The 17,343-nt window shown below is 45.0% G+C and overlaps 1 protein-coding gene across 1 annotated transcript in view; it reads right to left on the bottom strand.

Moving 5' to 3' along the window:
* PTPRG (protein tyrosine phosphatase receptor type G) overlaps window positions 1-17,343 on the bottom strand; it is an 808,607-nt gene that overhangs the window by 509,537 nt on the left and 281,727 nt on the right. The gene's annotated exons all lie outside the window — the stretch shown is intronic.

Here is a 17,343-nt window from a genome sequence, read left to right on the forward strand (position 1 = left end):
CTCTCCAAGCCTTAGTGTCCTGGTGTACAAAAGGGGTTCATTCAACCTGTCCAGCTTTCCACATGGGATTTTCCCCTAGACACTCATTCATACTTGTCTAAAGGACCCACCAGGAGCAGTCTGATTGAATCCACTATGGTGGAAGTCTGAGAGGTGTAAGAGTGAATGAATGACTTGGCATGCAATGGCGCGATGCAGGGGGAGGCTCACAAAAACCAGGCTGCAGGGTGTGGTTTATGCAATAGCCCATGTGCTATAACCTGTAGGCTAGTGGTTCTCAGCCTTCCTAATGCGGCGACCCTTTCATACAGTTCCTCGTGCTGCGGGGAGCCCCCAAGCATTATATTATTTTCGTTGCTACTTCATCGCTGTAACTTTGCTACTGTTACGAATCAGGCAACCCCTGTGAAAGGGTCGTGTGACCCCCGACCGGGTCGTGACCCACAGGTTGAGAACCGCTGCATGGGAATATAGACACACACAGGCAACGAACGAGGGGAAAGGGGGAAGGACTGTATTCCGAAATCTGCCGGCTCCAGGGCTGGGAACGGCAAGGGAGGTACAGGGGAAGAAGGAGAAAATCATGAGGCAGGAGAGGGCTGTGGGTGTCATCTCAGCACAGCTGTTCCCTCACTTCGAAACCGCCAGCCTTCCTGAGGGAAAACGATGAGGCTTTCTACTCCCATCCAGGGGAGTTCTCGCCGGGCCTAGAGAGTTGCTATGAGTCGGCATCCACTTGACGGCAGGGAGTTTGAGTTTGGTTTTACCATTTTTCAAACATTGGTCTTCAGTCTGCTCCATCACTAGCACCACCCCCTCCTCCTGTAGCCACAGGAATAATTAATTAGAGGAAGGGAGGGGTGGGGGGCGACTTCTGAAAACTGTCCTGGGGGTGGAGAGAAACCAAAACTCTAGGCGCATTGCACAACACGCTAGTACCCAGCTGTTGTCCATCAGCCCTGATGACCCCCAGCACCAGTATTCAAACAACCCGAGGTTCCAGCTCAGCAGGGCTTCAAGCACTATCAAAGTCACGGCTGCGGAAAGCAGTCGGACAGAAATTAAAGTAACACGGTATTACTCTTGCGCATGTACTTTGCTTTAGAAAGGTCAGCCTCATCGCAGTATTTTATGTCTCAGTAAAACAATACAGAACTAGAAAGAAGACTTTAACATGGATGGTCCACCGCTTTTCCAGCTCTTTCTTGAAATTGGGTTTTGAAGAGCAAAAAAGGAGAAGTAAAACGTGTATGAGCGTGGACAATCTATGGCCTTGGGCAAGCATCCTGCTGCTTCAGAAGAGATGTGACACAGTAACATCCCCTGTGGGCTTCCCAGGTTGTAAAACGTTACAAGTGCAGAAAGCCTCATCTGTCACCGCAGGAGCAGCTGGTGGATTGGAACCACTGGCTTTGAGGTTAGCAGCCCAATGTGTAATCCACGACGCCCCCAGGGGGCATTAATGACAAAAGACTGATAAGGAGTTGCAGCAAGAGGAAGGCAAAACACATACTTCTAAAACACGTACTGGAAAAAAGTAATTCCAACAGGAAATGCAAAGACAAAGGTCGGCTATGACAAGAGCTCAGTTGTCCAGATGGGAAAACTCTCTCCAATGACCGCAGTCCTCTGCTATCCCATAATGGTGCAAATGCCTAACGTGGTTGGCTGCTAAGTGAAAGCTCGGGGGTTCAAGACTACAGAGATGTGCTGTTGAAGAAAGGTCTGATGATCTACTTCCTAACACTCAGCCACTGACAGCGCCGTGGTGCAGTCCTAGTCTGTGGCACAAACGGGGTCGCTGTGAGGGAGTCACCATCACAGTTACTGGTGCTGCTCACATCTTAAGGTATGAAGGGGAATTCCAGGCAGCTCAGCAAGCCTTTCAGGGCTCAATGTGGAGCTAGGCACAAAGCGTGGGAAAAGTTTGTCGGACACAAGAGCCACACTCACCTTCCTAGGCCTGGTCAACGAGAAAAAATTCAAAACACAGTCCCATCTCTGAAAAGGCCTCCCCCTTCTGGAAACTAGCAGCCCTCTGGCTTTACTAGAAATAATACTGTGAATAGCTGATGCAGAGTCAGCACCCAAAAAATAACCTAAAACGTATGGACTTCTGAATCTTAATGCCAGGGTAAATGCAGATAAAGCCCGAGCCGTTAGTGGTAAACCAGAGCTATAGACCATCCCTCCGCGCTGCAGTGTCAGCATTAGCTCTAACTACACACTCCACAGGAGAGAAGGCTACATGCATGGATCTGCAGGGACTCCACCTGACAACGAGCACACACCTCGGGTTAGGAACGCCCACACCGCCGACACACGTTCCGCGACAAGACTGCGGACTGTCTGTCCACTCGCCTAGCTCTTGATTAGGCTGCAAATTGCCAGCTCCTTCTATATAGTCTGCTGGTACAACATAAGCACTTGGCTCCTCACCAAAAGTTGGCAGTTTGAGCCCCTTCAGTGAAGCTGGCGGGGGAGGGGAGGGGGTAAAGGGGGAAAACCCACGGACACCCTCTCAGGTAGATCTAGTTTGCCCCAAGGGGTCATTCTGGGTCAAAAATCAACCTGGCGGTAGACAACAACAACAGTGTAGGTTTTCTAAGTAGGGAAATAAGAAAAATGCATAGCTGTGTCTGTGTGTGCATACCCGAGCATATGCAATGCATATGTAATAACAGTGTACATGTATATGCATGTATTTATAGAAGTTCAAAAAGTCAGCACCATCAAGTCAATGCCGACTCATAGTGACGCTATAAGATCGGGTAGAACTACCCCTGTGAGTTTCCAAGACTAGCTCTTTACAGGAGTACAAGACCCTGTTTTTCTCCCATATGCATTTACAGAGAGAGAGAGATAGAACTTCTGGGCAAAATATAGTCATGCTTTGAAAAGGTGTGAAATTTTGAAATAATGAGGAATATAGTAAACAGAGACGAAGGAAATTTAACATTTTGCCTGGTACGTTAGATATGAGCAGGCTTCAAAAAGTTCAAGGGAAATGATCATCAAAAGTTGACGTAAATTTTCCCTGAAGTGTTTGCGGCCCCCTCTTCCAGGAGCTCTACTGGTTCTGGAGCGTCCACGCTGCGCTGCCAGCCCAAAGGACAGAGGCAGAGGAAGCCGTCTGCGTCCATCAGATTGACAGCCTCGGAAACCCTAGGAGAAAGTTCTTCTCTGTCCTGGGGGCCCATATGAGTCACAATGGCCTGGATCACAGTGGGTTTACACGAATCCCCTCATTTACTTCTCACAAAGGTAAACTAAGGCAGGTGTAAATAAGATCCCATTTATAAACTGAGAAAAATGAGTCTCAAACCTCTGACATGGGATTGAGACAAATCTCACCCACCTCAAAGTGGATTTAACAAAATAAAATTAAAGGCCACAATGATATGATTTTTTGTTATTTGAAGCCTGATAACTGATCCCGTCACATAAAATTATTTTCGTGGCTACTTCCTCACTGTCATTTTGCTACTGTTATGAATCGGGTGACTCCTGTAAAAGGGTCGTTCGACCTCCAAAGGGGTTGTAACCCACAGGTTGAGAACCGCTGAACTAGGCCTTCCTTAAATGCTGAACCACCAATTGCCGTTATCTTGGGTTCGCATCAGAGTAGAAAGCTCAGCAGAGGCAGGGCCTTTTGCTACGGCAACTTGAAGGAGGTCTCTGTGGTCTCACTGGATGGACCTGGTCCCATCATCTACTTTCCATCCAGGAAGTACAGTGTATACACTCTGAATGCTCAGGCTTGGGTTTCGCACATATTTTAAGAGCACAGAGTGTGGGGATGGGGGAGACCCTCAAGCCAGAGAATGTGGACTTGGTGGGGGGAAAAAAGAAGGGGACACAATTTTTGCCAAAAAAGGAATGCTCTAAGGAATTTCTGAGCATCCCGAACTAGCTTTCTGTTGCTGTGTCACAAATCACTGCAAACATAATAGTGGATTAAAATATCAATACACGCTTACTCTTGGTCTAGCATTCAGGAACTACTTAACTGGATATTTCTGGCTTAGGACCTCTAACACAGTTGTCTTGAAGATGTTACTTAGATGCACATTCATCTGAAGGCTTACGTTGGTCTGCAGGATCCATTTCCAAAATGTTTTACTCATGTGGCTGGTGAAAAATGGTCCCTGGCTGGCAAAACATGGTGGTGACCATAAGCAAAGGACTCGGTTCCTTGCAGATGTCTTCACGATTTACGGTGGTTGGTTGATCCAAAGAAAACAACGCGTGAGACCACGGGAGAAATGACAATATCTCTAAGGCCTGATCGTGGAAGTCAGACACTGTCATGTCTGCCAGGGTCTACTGCACACACAAATTAGGTCGGACTCAACACCAGACGAGAATACCGGGAGTGGAGGAACATACAAAACCATTTGGAAGCAGACACACCTTTTATCTAAAATTTAGTTGTAGCAAACTTTATTATCTCCTACTTGCTTTAAATTTTTTCTCCCAAGAAATAAATTATCACTGTTCAACATACTGTATTTATTCGTGGTTTCCCACAGTAGGAAGGACAGAGATTTTCTGTTTTGTCCACTACTCTACACTTGCAATGTACCCCAGTAGCTGGCACAAAGAAATTGTTCGATCAATGAGAGCTGGGTGAACAGATGACAAGAATGGATGCTAAGCAGGCAGTAGAGAGAGGTGTCTACTTACATAACCAGCGTCTTTAAGAAGTCTGGTTTTTAGAGCAAGTGCAAATCCAGCTATGTGTGTCTGTGTGCTGTTCTACAGTGCCTCCACATGTGGTAATCAGAGCTCATGGTCATGATAGGCAACATGAACTTGACAAGAGGTAGGGGGGCTGTGGTAGAGGGCACCAAGTCATCTAAGAATCTTGGCCCTGCCTTGACTCTGTGTCTAAATGGAAAAACTCTGAGCTTCACTTCTCTGGGATTCAGCTTCGGTCTCCAGCAAGACATCTGTACCAAAAGCTCATTCCAGCCCTTGCACAGCTGGGGCTAGGGGGTGGCAATGTATGCTTCAACCAAAAACCACGCTCACTGCCACAGAGTCTGTGCCGACTCACGGAACCCTGCGGGTCAGGGGAGAACTGCCCTGCGAGTTTCTGAGACTGTGCTTTTGCAGAGGAGTAGAAAGACTCTTCTTTCTCCAGAAAAGCGGCCTGTGGCTTCAAACAGCTGACCTTGAGGTTAACGACCCAGTGCATAGCCAACTATGCCACCAAACCTCCATTATATATGACTACCCCTCCTTAAAACTTGCCCAGGTGACAAAACCAGAAATGTTTAAGTGGATGGGTCTAAACACAGACCCGTGTTTAAGGTCAGATTCTGTTTTAAAACTGTTACGTTAAACACTAGGTCCACCATGTAATCATTGTACCACATCCCTGAAATATAACCTGCCACGCATATTCTAGAGAAAGGTCAAAACAGTACTCTTCACAGCTTTTTACTTGTATTCACATACAATGTGAATAGATATTGTCATTAGATGATATCTATTTAAAATGTGCCAAGTTACATATCATTAAGAGAAGAAAATTTAAAGTAGCATTTCCCCTTACTCAAAAGACAAAAGAATGAGTTCCAGCTTGCTATTTCATTAATTTTGTTTTAATCTTAATTAAAACCAGAAATTATATCTTCTTATAACATTCATTTATCATGGAAAGCACAACAAAAGTGTTTTGTAACATTGTTATTAATATTTTGAATAAATGTTTGCATTACAACCTTATAACTGACCCTAATGTCAAGAAGCCAGATTCTATCCCTTTTGAAAAAGCAGGAGCAATTCAATCTCTTCAAAGATCATGTTTTGGGAAAGACGGGACAGATGGCGGGGGCAAAATCTAATATTGTTTTCTCTCACCAAGACTATTAGCAAACAATGTTCTATTAAGCTCCCTAAAATCTAGGTCCCAAAGCTTTAGAAATATTTTTTCCATGGATCAGAAATGGGGTCCCTAGCAAACCAAGAACATATTAGTTATCTACTGCTACAGAAAAAAGGATGCTAAAATTTGATATCTACAAACTATTAACATCTATTCCTTCATGCTTACATTAAAAATCGTGCTACACGGTAACAGAACTGTTTAATTCAACAACTACTTTCTTTGCCCACCTACTACTTTTTTACTTTCACAATTTTACTATCAAAGTTTTAAGTAAATGAAAGAAGTTGATTGTATAATGATACAGCTAGCCAAACACGAATCCCAGATAGAACGCTAATAGATTACATCTCAGTTACTACAAACAAATAAATCCAACCAAATCTTCTAAAACCCCAAGTCTCCGTGTGACAATTCTCAGGTTCAGGGCTTTAAAAGTCAAACTTGTCATGGCCTTGGTGGTATAATGATTTATATAATGGGATGCTACCCACAAGGACAGCAGTTCAAACCCACCACCTGGTTATGAATTGGAAAATGAGACTTTTTACTCCCATACAGATTTTCAGCCTTGGAACCCCAGAGGGGCAGTTCCTTAGGGTCTCCATGGGTTGGAACTAACTCCGTGGCAGTGAGTTCCGTTTTGCTTTGTTTTTTGAGAAACTTTACTATAGTCTAATTCTTTTAACGTGGGATCGATATTTGAGTTTCACAACCTATTTCCCCACCATGTAAGTAAAGGTGCATTAAATGTGAAATCCCAATTTTGCAAACATTATATACACAGGTTTTGATAAACAGGCTATGGGTTGTATTGGTAAAATGATCTACTGGCAGTGAAACATCTGTACCTCCCGCCCCTGCTTAGAGCACCCAAGTTTCCTTTGGTTAATAAAGGATCCATTTACCAGACTGTCCACCCTTCTCTGGTCTAGGGGCATCATACAACCAAGAGACGTTTCAAGCCAAGCAGGGAGGAACATTCTAATAGCTTTGCCCCTGTATCTAGTCCTTTCTAATGATCAAGGGTTTGCTGCTCCGCCAAGATTTCAGCAGCTCCCTTTTTTGCCCAACAGAGTCCAACGCTGCTTACATGCAGCCAGAGCACCCTTCTGTTGTTTACAACACTAACCGATGGAGCATAAGTTAACTCAGTGTTATTTGTGGACTCACTCTTCCTGCCGAACAACACTTGTTCTCAATAGCCAGGCACCGTGATATCCGTGGGCAGGCAAGAAGGGCAAAAGGTGCAGCGTGTGCAATTCCACACAGCCTGGCTCCATGGTCCTCTGTGCTCTGGCCTCAAAGACACCTAGGTACAAGCTGCCCGTGCAGCCTTCTAAGTTCAGGAGTATCACAGGGCAGCAAAACTGAGATCTACCCAGCCACAGGTCAACAGTCCAAAAGGACCCGTCTCCACTCCTGTAAAGCTGCACAGTCTGCAAAACCCACCAGGATAGTTGTACTCTGTCCTGTACGATCTCAATGACTCAGAAACACTCGAGGACAATGAGTTCGGTTGGGTTTCAGTCCCCAAAAGATAAGTTTCTGGCAGTGAATAAAAAAATGAATACATTCATACACACACAGGTCCAGCATGCCACCTTCCAAGTTTAAAGTAATAGAACAAGGATATTCAATATTTCCCAAGGGGAACTGCACCCACATCCACACGCAAACTAGTAGTACATATAGGAAGCCAGTGACAGCTTTTGGTGAGGCAGGAAAAGGGCTTGAGATTAGGGAAGAAGTGGGAGAATGAGGAGCCGTGTGAAAACTTTCATTTTTTTTTAAACCAGGAAAATACAACCATGCATTGCGTACAAAATAAAAAATAAATCATAAAGATATAACAACCCTTAAAAAGTAGATTCAGTTATCTAAGCTTTGCAAAAGAGTGTCACAATGCAAAAGGTGGTTCACTCGTTACATAAGGATGACTCCAGTTACACAGTTACAAGTTTGGAGTTCACGAAACAGCCCAGTTTTTTGGACCTGCCACTGGTATGCACCTGGGAGTTCATCTGTGAATAGTTCAGATTACTCCTCTGTAATAGAGGAAAGAAATAATTCACTGCCCAAGCCAGCCACTCTTTGTATTACTGGATGGGTCGTCTCCTTTATCCCTGTCGCTTATTTTATCGCATCCTTCCCCACTGTAACACTGTAACACTGAGCAGCACCTGTAACACTGTAACACTGTAACACTGAGCAGCACCTGTGACACTGTAACACTGTAACACTGAGCAGCACCTGTAACACTGAGCAGCACCTGTAACACTGTAACACTGTAACACTGAGCAGCACCTGTGATACTGTAACACTGTTGAGCAGCACCTGGGCATCAGGTAGCTACAGAGACGTTCCCATCAAGCACGGTGAGAGATCCAGTTCTAATTCAAGTCCAATTCGCTAGAGAAGAAGCTTTCAAATAATTGAAATTACATTTCGCTCCTTTTCCTTTGCTGCATTTCTACTTTATAAAATAAAGCCTGGTGAAATTGCTCGCGAATTGTCCTCTGCTGCAGGTTCCAATCATTTATTTGGATAAGAAATGCATACATCACATCATCTGCCATTATATGCTGATTTGAAAGCCCTAATTGTAGCTGAGGTTTTAAAAAGAACGCTATCTATTTCTAGCCTACGCAAATTTAGGAGAAACGGTGGTTTCCTGTTCCAGGGTGTTGTCCAAAAAAAAAAACAAACCACTCCACACAAGCCTGCAAAAATAAGTCTTGGAGTTTTGTTTCCAGAGGATAGTTGGAGTGTTTCCCACTGAGAAAGGAAATGGGCTTGTTCTGACGGCAGAAGGCTCTTAGTGATCCAAAGACAGTAAGAACAAACAGTCTAGGTTTTAACAATGTTTAGAGAAATCACCACTTCACAAGTTCTCTGGGAGGGGGCCTATGCTGCCATGCCAGATATGCTTCCTTCTGCTCTTCCAGCCGGGCATCCAGCAGCAATGTGCTGACTAGGCCATGCCTGCTCACCTTTACATTCTATCTTCTACATGTCTGTAAAAGTTGTTCTGACTGCAATGATAGCACTTTGCTTAACCCAACCCAAACCAAAACCTCATTGCCATCAGTTGATTCTGCCTCACAGGGACCTTATCACTAAAACCCAAACCCACTGTCATCAAGATGGGTCTGACTCATAGCAACCCCCTAGGACAGGGTAGGGCTGCCCTGTGGGTCTCCGAAATTGTAACTCTTCATGAAGTTGGGGGAAAAAACCCTGTCTTTTCTCTGCTCGTGATTTCGAACTGCTGACCTTGAGGTTGGTAGTCGAACAAGTAACGCATGGCCCATCATGAATCGGAAGGACTTCCTAAGTTAAGAGTAAAACTGCCCCTGTGGGTTTCTGAGACTGTTCCCGTGTTCCTCTTGCTGAGGGGCTGGTGGGATGAATTTGCTGAGCTCGGTTAGGAGCGCTCCATTCCTTGTACTGTGCCCAACACCCAACAAGAACACCACAACAAATCATGCTTCCACCGTGTGGTTCTGGCGCACTGTGACCTTGGGAGGCCAAGTACAACTGTCCCACCAGGATTCCTGGATTGTAATCTCTACACAGAGGCCCTGGCTCAGCGGCCAAGCACCTCGCCACTGCGTCCCTAGGGATCCTCCTATCCACACTCACACTTCAGAAGTATTGTGGGCTTGCTTCAGACTATGACTAAAAGTGATTGTCACAATAAAGCCACTTTAAAAAAAGTTCCCAGTGCATAGAAGAGTTGTGTTAAAAACACAAGAACACATTATGCTTACACTATAATGCAATAGAAAAAGAAAAGTTTGAAATATTCTGACAATCACCAAAATGCACCCAAGAGACACAAAGTGAGCCCATTCCATCGTGAAAATTGTGTCAATTGACTGGTTTGAGGCAGGGTTGTCAAAATCTTCACTATGTAGAAAATACAGTATATGCAAAAGCATAGAGTGCAGTGCAGTAAAGTGAGCCGTGCCAGACAGAATACCATGCATGAGTGTACATTAGATATATGTATGTATGACTCAGGACTCCCTGGAGGAGTTCTGGCACCACGATGGTTCCATGCATGGCTGTTAATCGAGACGGTCAGCAGTTCGAAGCCACCGGGTGCGCTGAAGGAGGAAATTGTGGTAGCACAGCCTTAGAACAGTATGGAACAGTTCTGCTCTGCCCCAGAGGGTCACTATAGGAGTACAAATCAGCTCAAAGGCAATGAATGGGTTTGGTTTGGGGGATGCAAAGCTAGGCTACAAACAACACTGACAGGGCCAAAGACACCTTGAGAGAAAAGGCTGGTGGCCAATGGACTTCTGAAGGGTCCCATGACATCTTCTGGGGTGTGGTTCTACTCTGCAATACAGGGGCCACCAGGAATTGGAACCATCTTGACTCAGATTTTTATACACACACACACACACACACACACACACACACACACACACACGATGGGATATAAAATAAGGAGATACAGATATTGAGCTACTAAGGAAAAAATTAGCTCTTTATGTTCCATGTTCATTACAGGAATGACTTCAGTTTAATAAAAACCCTTAATGAATAAAAATTGTCTGAAATGACAATTCTAATATGAAAAGATGAAATAATTCTTCAAGGTCCTCTGAACTGCCTACAGAGAGTATATTAAAGATGTTCTAAAGTACAATCCCACTTTTTAAAGAGCCCTTACCTTGAAAACATTTTTAGAATGCAAATGTCTCAGCATTTGTTTTCAAATTCTGATTCACAGAAGTTCAAAACCACAGTGTGTTTTTGCCCAAGAACCATACAGAGCTCACCTGGCACCCAAGGTACAAAGGGCTGAGCAAAGGCTGGGAATGTTAGCCCACCATCGAGTCACATCAACACCACCAACCCTGTCACGTCACACTGAAATACTGATCCAGGAGAGAAGGGGCTGGTGGCACCAGGTCACAAGTCATTGCAACCCCAAAGTAGGAAAGACTGTTACCCAGGGTGCAGCACGGGAAACACTAGAGCATCAGGTCCCGCATCTGGTCACCACTCCGCTGATTTGCAGTTCAGCACACAGGCTAAGTGCTCAGCTCCTAACTAAAAAGACTGCACGTTCAAACCCACCAGCCATTCCATGGGGGAATACAGTCTACCTCCATGAAGATTACCACCTTGGAAACCCACAGGGCAATTCGACTCTGTCGTGTGTGTGTGTGTGTGTGTGTGTGTGTGTGTGTAAGCAATTCGACTGTGTGTGTGTGTGTGTGTGTGTGTGTGTGTAAGAAATCCAGGGTAAAAGCAGAACTGGGTACAAAGTGAGGTTCTCTCCATAGACAGTTGTTACAGAAGCGTGCAGCCTGGAAGCAGAAGCAGAAATTCACCTCTGGAAAAGGTCGGTTTGGCTGCTCTTTCCTTCTCCACAGAACAGCTAGTCCCTGGGAGTACTGGACCATTCTGAGCAGTCCAGTTTTCAGGCAGAATTCTTTTGTTTTGAATCATTTACATGCTATGCCCTAGATTTCATGACGAAGAATATACTTCACACATCTTGTTCAAATCTGTTTGAGCTTTGGCCTTCAGGGCTAGGAGTGGCCTGAAATTCCCAGAAAAGCACTGTCGAGTAGACTGTCTGCCAGGCAGCCACAGCCAGTATCTACCTATCCTGTGCCACGCAGGAGCAACTCACCATGTATGGAGATGGGGCACTTGAACCACGGCTAGAGCCTAAAGGAGAGAAGTCTCTCTTTCCTTGTCATGAATTTAAAATTCAAGGAGCCACATGGAGGAAATAGCTACTATATTAGACAGCAGCTCTACACGAGTTTCTCTTTTACTGGGCTCCTTCACCAAGGGCTTCCTGTGTCCCAGCCCCTGGGTAGCAGAGGTCATGCTCCCGTTACTTCCACAAGGAGGAAGCCAAGGTTAGAGAGTCAGTACTTGCACATTGTTCAAGGTCAGAGCCTCTGAGACTCAGAATGTAAGTGATTGAGGCAGAATGTGAACAGGTAGGTGTGTTTTCTCCCCAAAAGCGAAGGCCCTGGGCCAGCAGCTGCTTCCCTCACAATGTACCGTCTGAAATGGTCCCCTGGTGGGCAGCAGTCACGTGATGGCTACGCTCACAGTGGTCACTTACGGGAAGACAATTCATCACTCCAATATTAATTGTTATCGCAGTCATTGATGAATGGCCTTTGTCGCTCTGGGTCTTAACAATGCAACAATAATTCTCTCTGAAGGCATGAATAAATAATAAAATATAGCAAGTCAGAATTTCAGGGCATTTATCTGGTGTTAGGCCTTGTAATCAGTGTTCTACATATATCTCCATAGAGCCTCACATTAGCAATATTAATTAGTAGTATTACCCCTATTTAATTGATGAGCAAAATGACGTTTTCAACGTTTCATAATCTACTTGCCCCAGGTCACAGAGCAGAGAAATGAAGTCCACGTCCCATCTGCTGGGAAGCTAAAAACAGTAGTCCGAAACCACCTGCTGTGGGACTTTCGCGCCACTTGTTAGCATTGCCAGGCAGGTCCGGCGTTCCGTGCCCCTGCGCACAACAGAAGGGACCAGTGCTCCGTCCCGCGCCCTGCTCACAGGGCGTTTTAATGTCTGCGCTCATGTCAGTCCATCCTGTTGAGGGTCTTCCTCTTTGTCACCGCCCCTCTACTTTACTGAGCACCACGTCCTTTTCCAAGGCCTGGTCTCTCCCATTACACACACGTGCTACGTACCAAGAAAACGAATGGCAAATATCATGTGACACGACATTTTGCCAGAGCCTCCAAAGTGGTCCGTGTGCTAACCCCGTGAGCAAAGAGAAGCCAAAGGCATGCGTCGATAATCTCCCGCAATATATGCTCATACAGCAAGGATGCTCCTTGAAGATATTTCTGGTGAGAGAGGTTCAGCTCACGTTGTAATAGTTTTGCAGAAGAGTTTAAGGATGAAGTATGCGGTTTTAAAAAACCGACATCAAGGGTTTTCAAGGGGAAAATTGAAATGTTCTTTCATGTCTCCAGATAGTAAGATCAACAGATAATTTCCCAGTGGAGGCACTCGGCTTCGACTGGTGAAAGCTAGCATCTCAGCTCGGCTTGGGGAGGCCGCCCCCTGAGGAGCCGTGCTCACTGGTAACGCTGCTTGTCCGCATCGACAGCTGGCCATCCCCTGTTCAATTCCAAGAGGGTAACCAGCGCCATTCTCTCCCAGCCTTCATCGGCCATCCGTGTTTGGCACACATAGCAAGCTCTTGGTCAGCAAGTGTGCACTCAATGGAGCCCCGACCAGTTATCTACCTAAGTGCCTTTCAAATCATTACTGCTTTGAAAACACAAACGAAGAATCTAAAACAACTTCCACTCACAAGGAGCTTAAAAAAGACTGCTGAGGAAAGTGAAATAGGCCTAAAATAAAGAGCATGGCAAATCAATGGGTCTAATTTCTCTGCCGTCATAGGCGTTCGGATCAGACCTGGCTGGCGAGCATCGTCAGGATCGGGTTAGGAATGGAACAGCAATGAAGCCGGATACAGCCATATGCTCTCCGTAGCTCACCGACACGGAGTCCATGCTGGCTCTTCGTGAACCCCTGGGGGTTTCCCAGACTGTCACTGCTTACGGGAGTAGAAAGCCCAGTCTTTCTCTTGGGACGCTGCTGCTGGTTTTGAACTGCAGCCCAATGCATAGCCACGATACCAGTTTTTATCTCCAAAATGCTCGACCGACTGCATGTGTGTGCCCTGGTTATCCCCGAAGGGCCCTTGCGGATGCATCTGTGAACTGATGGTTTGCCGGTGGAACTCATCCCACAGCTCAGCTCCATCAGAGAAACACCTGGGCATCTTTTCCATAAAGATCGCCGTAAGTGGGAACTGTCTGAAATCACCTAACAGAACAAATTATAGCCAAATGCATGCAGGCGTGGGCGTGCACACACCTAATGAGATTTAGTGTGACATTCGTTTATTCTTTTTACTATTAATCATTTTATTGGGGGTTCTTACCAGTCTTGTAACCATCCACCATTCAAATGTACGAAGCACACTTGTACATATGTTGCCATCAGCATTTCCAAAACATTTTCTTTCTACTCGAGCTCCTCTTTTCCCCTCCCTCCCCCACTGTCCCACCCTTGTGAATCCTTGATCAATTATATGATATTGTTCTTATTCTGTGTCTTACACTTTCCGTTGTCTCCCTTCACCCACATTTTTGTTATTCGTCCCCCTCGTGAGGGGTGGCTATATAACCAACCTTCTGATGGGTTCCCCCTTTCTCCTCCGTCCCCTATCCCCCTACCCTCTTGATATCACTACTTCTACTACTGTTCCTGAGGGGTTTTATCATTCCTGAATTCCATGTGTCCAGAGCTCTTAGTTGTACCAATGTGTGTACTCCAGTCTAGCTGGATTTGTATGGTAGAACTGGGTCATGGTAATGGGGGGAGGCATTCAGGAAATAAGAGGAATGATGTGTGTTTCAGCAGTGCTATACTGTAACCTGGTTGAATTGTCCCTTCCTTATAACCCTTTGGTGGGAGAGGGGGGAGTCCAATTGTCTACAGATGGGCTTTGGGTCTCCACTCCAACCCCCTCCCCCCACTTTCACATCTATATAGTTGTTTGTTTTGGATCTTATGAAACCTGATCCCACTGACATCTCATGATCACACAGGCTGGTGTGCTTCTTCCATGTGGGCTTGTTTGCTTCCGCCCGTTCAACTTCAAACCTTTAAGACCCCAAACGCTGTATCTTTGGATAGCTGGGCACCATCTGCTTTCTTCACCACATTTCTTATGCACCCATTTTGTCTTCAGTGATCATGTCAGGAAGGTGAGCATCAAAGAGTGCCAGTGTATCAGAACAAAGTGTTCTTGTGTCTAAGGAGACCTTGAGTAGAGGCCCAAGGTATGTCTGCTATCTTAATGCTTAACATTTAGATATATGTACATTGGCCTCTAGCCCTTTAATTATAAACGAATACATGCCTATAGCTATACCTTTATAAATAGCTTTTGCCTCCTACTTCTGTCCTCTGTTTCCTTTTACCTTCCTCCTTTCCCACTATCCTGTCTACCCCATTCAGCTCTCAGTAATTGCTCTGGGATACACTGCACTTGATCCAACCCCAACAGGCATTATACGCCCTCCTCGCCATCGATTTTATCACTAGTTGTTCCCTTATCCCTGAGCTTATTGGCTCCTCACACCCTCCCTGGCCCCTCCTCTCCCATGTCACCCTGGGACTGGTGTTTTCTCTTTGGGATTGTTTGTCCTGCCTATCTTATGAAATGATAGAGAGTTGAGGCCTGTCAACTGAGTGTTTTCCAATTGGGTGTGATGAGGTGGTCCCTGGTCCCCTGTGTTAGAAGTCTATTTTCAGGATTCCTTGGGGACTTTGTTACTTTGCTCCCCTTGCTGTCCTGCTGCACTCCTTTTGTGGTTCACCCTGCTGTGTGTGTGGATGACATTCTATTATACCTAATTCATGTACATCACCAACTGCGGAATACACCCGGATTGTACATAATGAGAATTGTTTTCACATCAGCTCTAAAAATGAGGGCTATTAGATTTTAACTTGGATATACAGCACACTACTGTGTAAGGGCAAGAAATAAGCAGGCCTATGTCTGAGTATACTATTATATCCTACACATGTTTAATCTAAAAAAACTCAAGGTTAGCAATGTGCCCTTCCAAACAGCTATCAATTCTATGTGAAATCATCACTCAGCAAGCAGGAAAATTTCGTAGTGTTTATAGAAGAAATGCCACATGCCTGGAAGATGGTGACCCCCACGTGCACACCTGGCAGGTGGCGGGCTTGCAGTGATAGCAAAGTACATACCAGCCAGGTAGTGGAATCAGTGACACCCTCGTGCACACACACACAGCTCTTTGAGGCACTGGCTCACCAGCTCACCCACTAGGTACACAGCATTCCGCAGCCTGAGCCTTCAATCCTGACATGTCAATATCAGAATCATCACCAAGAAAGGCCCTTCTACATCTTCCCTTTTCCATATGCCTCACTTGTGTAACAAAGCTAGTGAGGAGGAGTTCAGAGGGGGTTTAATCCACGTCATCCTCTGAACTGGGGCACAGTGAAATTAACCCAACTTACATTTAGTCCATGGCTAGAATGTGTAGGGAGTTTCTTCCATAGCCTTCGGACACCAACCCAGTGTCTTTTCCTTACTATTGCCACAGTCAGTGACTTCCCAGCCCCCTTGTTGTTGGTGAGGCCACATGAGCGGGCTAAAGAAGGAAGTGCACCCTGTCTAGCATGTTCCCATGCTAGGTGGGGGTGAGAGCCACCAGACACACAGAGTCACTGAACGGTGGCAGAGCAGAAAACCAAACTTGTATTCTGTTTAATTACCAAGATGTGGGAGCCCTCTACAGCACCGGACCCACACCATGTTATTTATATATGCTCAAGCCATTGCAACACAAATGAAAATCCAAATTGTACTTTATGATGTTTGGCAGTTCTCTATAACCCAGTCACTGTGGTCCGATTGATAACAACCTCTTATTTTATAGAAAAAGTTTCTTCTCCCTCAGTTTCAACTTCATCCATTTCTGAAAAGCAACTCCAGTTCAGCGGCAAATGTCCATTTAACATGTCATCGGCCACTCAGGGCATCAGCATTTAGAAACAGCTAAGTCAAGTCTACAGCACTTAAAGAGGGGAGAGTAGAAAAGAACTGAAATAATGAAAATAAAGCATTTGTATTATTAGAAAAGGCAAGGTGTGGGACGAGTATTTAAACACTGTGATGTTGACAAAAGAATAGATACAGATAATACGTATGCAAGGCATAGAAATACAGTCACATACATATAGAGAAGAGATATATAAATGAATATAAGATAATTCCAACCTTCAGGATACATCCTGAGACAATTTATGAAGAAGGGAAGTTGCCTAAAAGACCCGGTGAAGTAGTTAAATGGCTGACTGGACAAATATGAAAGACATTTTAATTATTTTGACAATTCTCAAACTCTACAGTCCTTCCCAAATTCAAGCAGTGTAACGCCTGCAGGCAATTTTCTTCTTTTTTATTATCATACTAAAACAATCTCTCCTATGGACAGGATTCCACTGACAAAAGATTTTCCCTTTACAACTCTGAACTCTTATTTCAACTCTCATCTCAAAAGCAAAGGGAAATACATTAGTGCCTAATGGTAGCATTGAAGACCTGAAGGACTCAAATCAGAAAAGTTTCTTTAAAAGTAGGCTTAACAACAACAAAAATTCTCCATATTACCAATTCCATGCACCTAAAATGCAGCAAAAACGAGGGAAGTAAACCAACCTTGTAATTTATGTCCATGCCATGAACAGCTTAGGGAACTCAAATTTTACAGCTGCCAAACTGAACACCTTTCCAAATGTTCCTTTTCAGATATATTTCAAAGAGTGAGGCTACAAGCTGTACTACCTCTCAATTTCATTT

This window comes from Echinops telfairi, unplaced genomic scaffold, assembly GCF_000313985.2.
Source record: "Echinops telfairi isolate 266 unplaced genomic scaffold, ASM31398v2 ScPeMD7_31;HRSCAF=116, whole genome shotgun sequence".
Lineage (NCBI taxonomy): Eukaryota > Metazoa > Chordata > Mammalia > Afrosoricida > Tenrecidae > Echinops > Echinops telfairi.